This window comes from Sinocyclocheilus anshuiensis, unplaced genomic scaffold (assembly GCF_001515605.1).
Source record: "Sinocyclocheilus anshuiensis isolate Anshui unplaced genomic scaffold, SAMN03320099.WGS_v1.1 scaffold179, whole genome shotgun sequence".
NCBI lineage: Eukaryota > Metazoa > Chordata > Actinopteri > Cypriniformes > Cyprinidae > Sinocyclocheilus > Sinocyclocheilus anshuiensis.
This window is the reverse complement of record NW_015549577.1, coordinates 1819508-1825933: the sequence shown is the minus strand read 5'-3', so window position 1 is coordinate 1825933 and position 6426 is coordinate 1819508. Positions and strand designations below refer to the sequence as shown.

At 35.4% G+C, this 6426-nt stretch overlaps 1 long non-coding RNA gene across 1 annotated transcript in view; it reads right to left on the bottom strand.

Moving 5' to 3' along the window:
• Positions 1-916: 916 nt before the first annotated feature.
• Positions 917-6426, bottom strand: part of LOC107657542 (uncharacterized) — a 22575-nt gene continuing 17065 nt past the window's right edge. The window contains exon 3 of the long non-coding RNA XR_001630697.1: positions 917-927. This is a non-coding gene — a long non-coding RNA (uncharacterized LOC107657542). The remainder of the gene's footprint in view (positions 928-6426) is intronic.

Below are 6426 nucleotides of genomic sequence, written 5' to 3'. Positions count from 1 at the left end.
AGATATTTCATGCATAATGCTCTAAGTACAACCAAAAGCCTGAGAAAAGTGATGATCTAATGATTTCTGACTCTGTTTTTCTTCCGAAATGTCACCTTGAGAGATAGAAAAAAAATCCTCTGACACTCATTTCCTTCCTCACCCCAATGAAGGTTATCATGTGATGCTAAAGCTCAGAGTAGGGCTGGGGGCGATATAGCTAAAAAATTTATCAACGATATAATGTTTCATAATAATTATTGACATTTTTTATAACCTTTTTGAAAACAAAGAGCAATAGAATTTTTTTTAAACTGAACTACTGTATTTTTAAATTAACCCAATTTATTGAGACAAACAACAAATATTTTTTTGTTTTAACAATTAAACACAAAATACAAATTAAACAAATATGTAATTTCTAATGTTTTATATGCAGATTAAATAGGTATTAAGGAAACTGTTGTCTCGTCTCCCGAGGCCACAGGAGGGCGTTATAATGAGCAAAATAATGCAGCACATTAAATTGTCAATGCAAGGAAGTAACTCTATAAAAAAACGTGCATTACGTCTAAATTAACTCATAAAACACAGGCAGGCACAGCACTCATTTCTCATAGCACGTGCCTATATCGTGCGCTATATCGAACATTTTTTTCTATCGTTATCGAAGAAGGTGTACCATCGATAAATATCGATACCGTTTTATCGCCCAGGCCTAGCTCAGAGATACCAGATTTTGAGAAACTTAAGAATATTCACAATCAGATGCATTGCTCATCCGCGGGAGGACAAGTCTGATAACATTATTGTCACTAAAGGAAGACCAACAAAAAAGGCCATTGTCTGGCAGAGAAATTAAGCAACTTTTCTCTCTACAGGGAAGAATGATTCACTAGATGACAAATACATTCAGTGAATCATTCTTCCCTGTAGCGAGAAAAGTTGCTTATGGAGACATATATGTATCTAATAGGTATGTGGATTGTTCAATGTGTTAAATGTGTAGCTCTATGACCACACATGCCTTTTCACCCACAAACAATTCATACTGACTGTCAAGCCCTGATGATTGATGATTACTCACACCAGTGAGAGGGATGCTATCCGATAAACATTTATCAAAGCTGAGCTTGGGTTGGAGTATTATCTCTCACAGATCTTATATTTGATCAAATCATCCATTCCTGCCTTTCACCAACTAACAGAATTTGCTCAGCAATATTTTACAATTTTTTGTAAGTTTACCTTGGCAAAAGGCGATATGATTCACAGAAACCCATTTAGCATCGATTTTACATCACTTCAGTAATCCAATTATAATGTAAATATACTAACCACTCATAGCAAACAAAATGACAGTGGGAGACCACAAAATGTGAGATATTCAGAGCAGATTAGGGCTGCTTGATTATGACAAATATCATAATCACGGTTATTTTGGTCAATATTCTAATCACGATTATTTAAAATTATTATTAGTGGGCCATATGACGAAAACTTTATATGAAAGATTTATTTAAAGATAGTGATATATATAAAATATATATTTTCTGTAAATAAGGTTGCTATGACATCTACATTATAGAGACCAGCAAAATGTCACAATTCTCAATATCACAGCAGAATACCAGAGTAACTAATATTAGTTAAAAAAACAACAACAAAGAAGGTCCTCAATATAATTGAAAATAATTAAACTGTAATAAAAAGCAAAGGAATACAATGCCGGTAATAAAAAAAGCAAAAGAATACAATAGAATAGAAAATATACAAATGAAACAAACTGTGCTTTAACTTTTTTTAATGCAAGTCTAAAGTATTCAGTTAACCTAATGTTGACTGAACCTAATGTAAAATACATTACATAACCTAATGTAAAATAAAACAGCAGTCTTCACTGTAAGAAGTCTCGTTACATGATTTTACTGATTATGGAGGAACGAAAGAGCACCACTGGAAAGGGTGGCGCAATGGGGCGCAATAATCGTTTGATCTCGATTACTGTATTTTCATAATCGTTGGAGGCCAAAATCGAAATCGAAACTGTTTTTCGATTAATTGCACAGCCCTAACTAAGAGTATGTGTTAATTGTGTATTTGACTAATACTCTACCTGGGATTTGCATGTTCTGTATATTCAGGTACAGCTAAAGCGGTGGATTTATGGAAATGTATCAAGTCCATGTTTTACAGTCCATGTTCATATTTGATGGAATAGACAAAATGCAACCAAAGGTGATCTACGTCATAAAACCTTTTCTAGACTACAATGCCCATGTTGATTGAGTGTCATTCCGCAATGCAATCTTCATTTTTCTCAGGAGAAACACTAATATGTAATTGTCAGATTCAAGTGGAGTGGCAATTAAATGCCTCGACTCTCCCAAAAGAGTGACCCAACTAATGATAAGCATGTTTGTTTAGTAATGCAGGTGGGAATGTAATTGCTGAAGTGGCTCTGGATTACTGGAGAGAATACAAAATTTGGAAAGAGTTTTGGATGAACAGCAAGGAACTGGAGATTAAAATCAAAATATCACAATATCTTCAATGACAAAAACTGTGTGTGTATGTGTATTTTTTTCTGTAAATGGTTTCTTAAAATATTAAATTTGATTTCCCTTAGACCTACTGGTTTATAGAAAAGTATTATCTTTCCTATTTTTACCCAAAATAGGGTGTTGTGAGCATTACTGAGTACACACGTAGTAATGTAATGACTGTTTAATTCATACTGAAAGCCGGAGGGCGCCCTTGCGCAGAAACGCCACATATGCATAATAGAAGTAATGCTCCAGGAAGGAAGAAGTATCCAGTGATCGCTGTAGCTGAATAAAACGCAGATAAAGAAATTTTATGTGAGGAAACCTGAAGACAATAAACATGCGATTGCACAAAATATATGGCATCTGTGTTCTTCAAGCAATCTTGGGTATTTTTTATAAGGATAAAGTATATTTATAATGCAATGCTAATCGACATAGCCTTTATCACTGTATATAATGCTATAAAATAGTATGATTTCTGCCTTATTCTGTGATACAAAACCACGTCTGATCACAAAAATACGTTATTTCAAACACTCGACTATGTTATGAAGTTAATATGGAGAAAAAGCATGTCAATAAATTAAAATATCTTTGTTGAACAGGTTTGTAAACGACTCATACACATGTAGAACTGTGTCGCACACGTGCTACTGTAGTACATGTACTCAAGGCTCAGACCGATTGTTGTCTCTGTACAGCCCTATCCAAACCTGTTCCAGATTGTAGAAGGAGCTGCTCAATTTCACGTCCGCTTTCACGTCACTCCACACAGTCCTACACAGAAATATGTCAACAAATAGACTTTATCGTTATTATCGCGGGAAGACGAATTCTTATCGTGTGGAGAATTTTTACCGGTATATCGCAAATGATAAGATATCTCCCATCCCTACTTACCTTATTGTATTATGGTTTTAAGAAAAATAATTTTAGAAACTATAGTATTTGGGCAAAAGCTATCACATTAATTGCATTTTAAGGCACTTTTTAGTAAAAAGTACTAGTTAAATGTATAGAATGACAAAAACATTTAGAAAGCTACCTTACTAAATTTATAATGGTTTTAGTGACAATAACTTTTAAAAACTATAGTATTTGGGTAAAAACTACCCTAGTAAATTTTTTGTAAGGGTATTGAGCCTCATTTTGTTAACACACACTCATTCTGTTGACCGAACAGGAGCTCCTTAAAAGTCACAGCAGGTTCACTTTAACATGCAGAGGGTTTGTCTTGGTAAACATTGTTCAATCACTCTTCCTAAATAGCAAAGACCATTATCATAATCATCACTGCTGTTAGCAGCTAGGTGCCCCTGCAAATGATGACAAATAGAGAGCTAGAATTAGAGAGGTCTGGGGTTGTTCTTCGAGGTCAGGATGGGGTTTAAACAATCAAGACACATTCATTTGGGAAACAGTCTCTTTTCTCTCCTTGATCGTTTTTTCTTGGGAATGCAAGTGTCTGTTTTTCTGTGGCCATAGCAATGCATTCATTTCCCTTACTCAATGGGATCTCAATGGGTTAGTAATTAGCATAATGCCCCCCAAAACATCTTCATATAAGGGCTTTTCACGCAACCTTTCTTGTGTAGCCGTTCGTCACCCTCTGCAAACGTACCCTTAGGCTAATGATACACGGGGCAACTTTTTGAACAATTTTGCTAGGCAATTTTTTTTGAGCAATGTTGCTTGGGCACTTTCCCATTGAGAATGGGTAACAAATTTCTATCTGGATCCTTTAGATCGGTCGTGGGCCCTGTGTCTCACCTGGTTGCCTGCTGCCCGGCAACACTGCTCATTGCTTTCTAAATGCATTCTTATCAAGACTTTTGACAAGTGTGCTATTCTCAAACCCCGTTTTCACCTTTCATATAGGCCTAGATGTGATCAGTTGCATTTTACCAAGGCTCTACAGCACACATTTTAAATACAACAAAAAATACAAATTAGTGATAATAATTAAAAACATCTGTAATCACCATTGAAAACAGACAGGAAAACGTGATTTTGTTCATTGATGCCCACAGAAATTGATATTATAGTATGCACAATAAATGAAAAAAAAAATTTTGGTTCGCACGCCACCAATATCAACACTAAATCTAGAATAACTCTGTGTCCAATATGCCTACTTCCATACATACCAGGTGAAAAACATAGTATGTCTGAATTCATAGTATTCAAAAACAGTAAGCAAAAAGATCCGGATAACCTACTACTCCTGGCGAGATTCTGAAGTGCGCATTAGATGGACACTATCCCATGAAGCCACGGGAGAGGATTTGTGAATGGCGCTGAAGCAACGGATGAAGCTGCGGATGTAGTATGGATGTAGGGTGAATTAAGGGGGATTGGGACAGTTTTAGAATTTCCGACATGAGCAAGGTTTCTTGCCATAAATTAAAAACATCAGCCGAATACATGATATATTTCTGTAATACTGAAGATGTTAACTACCCATTTGAGGAGGAAACAATGTTATATTATGATGAAAGGATGTGTGACGTACACTTTTCTGTAAACGGAGCCAAAAAAGTTTTTTTGGTAACATTTGGGTGATTGGGACACAATGTTTGGGTGATTGGGACAGCACATTTTTTCATTGATTTTGGGTAGTGTAAGAATATTTAGGCCTACTGTATTGCACAAGTTAGTTCATACTTTAATATAATTTTATATGCAATATTTCATTTTCTGTTCATCATTATTAAGAGCCCATGTTTATTTCTTTTCAACTTTATTTCTCACTTCATAAATCCAACCAAAATTTATACAATACAACTAGGGCTGTGCAAAAAATCGAATGCGATTTTCATGTGCATCTCGTCAGTAAAGCCGCTCCTGTGATTAGAAGTAAATCTCCAGCACGTGCGTTCAGATGGAGCGGCATTTACTACACAGAGCCGTAGTTCACTGACAAGCTACACAAAATCACGTTCAAAATCGCAGGCGATTCATTGCCGATTTTAATTTTGTTATTTTTGTGGTTGATTACGGCTTGCATAAATAAATAGGGTGGAAACCACTGATTTAGGGCATACAGAGCATATACAGTGGTTCTCTATTACAAGGTAAATCATTTTCTTAATTAGCAAAGCCTTTAAGCACTGTCCCAATCAACCAAAATTATGCTGTCCCATTCAAACTGTGTTTGGGTGGATCATGGGACAAAATAAAAACAACCTAATTCGGAAAATAGAAACATGATTTTAACACTTTTTTACTTATTTTGTAGAAGTAGTGCATCATATTTATGTTTCCATCAAAAGTTTGTATAATATAGGAGCTATGAGAATTTTAGGACCTTATTATGAAAACTAGCAAAAGCTTATGTCATTTTCCTCAGTTCATGCATTTCATGGTCAACTTCCTGTTTGATGCCTGCCCCGCCCACCTACATGATGTCACACCAATGAAGGCATCCTATTTTAATTATGTGGTCTTAAACCTAGGACTAAGCAAAAAAGTTTTTATTTTCACTCATTAGGTGAGAAAATAAATTCTGTATACTGTCCCATTTGACCTTATGTCCCAATCACCCTTAATTCACCCTACTGTAGTACGTCCAAATTCATACTACCCATATTCATACTATATAAAACATACTTATGTAACTATAGCAAAGTAAGTTTCAAATCCAATTTAGTACATACTAGACAGCATGCGATTTCGGACACAGCTTAAAGGGGTCATATGATGCAATTTAAAGTTTTCCTTTCTCTTTTGAGTGTTACAAGCTGTTCGTGAATAGATAAGATCCCTAAAGTTGCAAAGACTAAAGTCTCAAACCCAAAGAGATATTCTTTATAAAAGTTAAGACTGGTCCACGCCCTCCTAAAACGCCTCGTTTAAACACGCCCCCACATGTCTACGTCACGATGTGGGAAGATTTGCA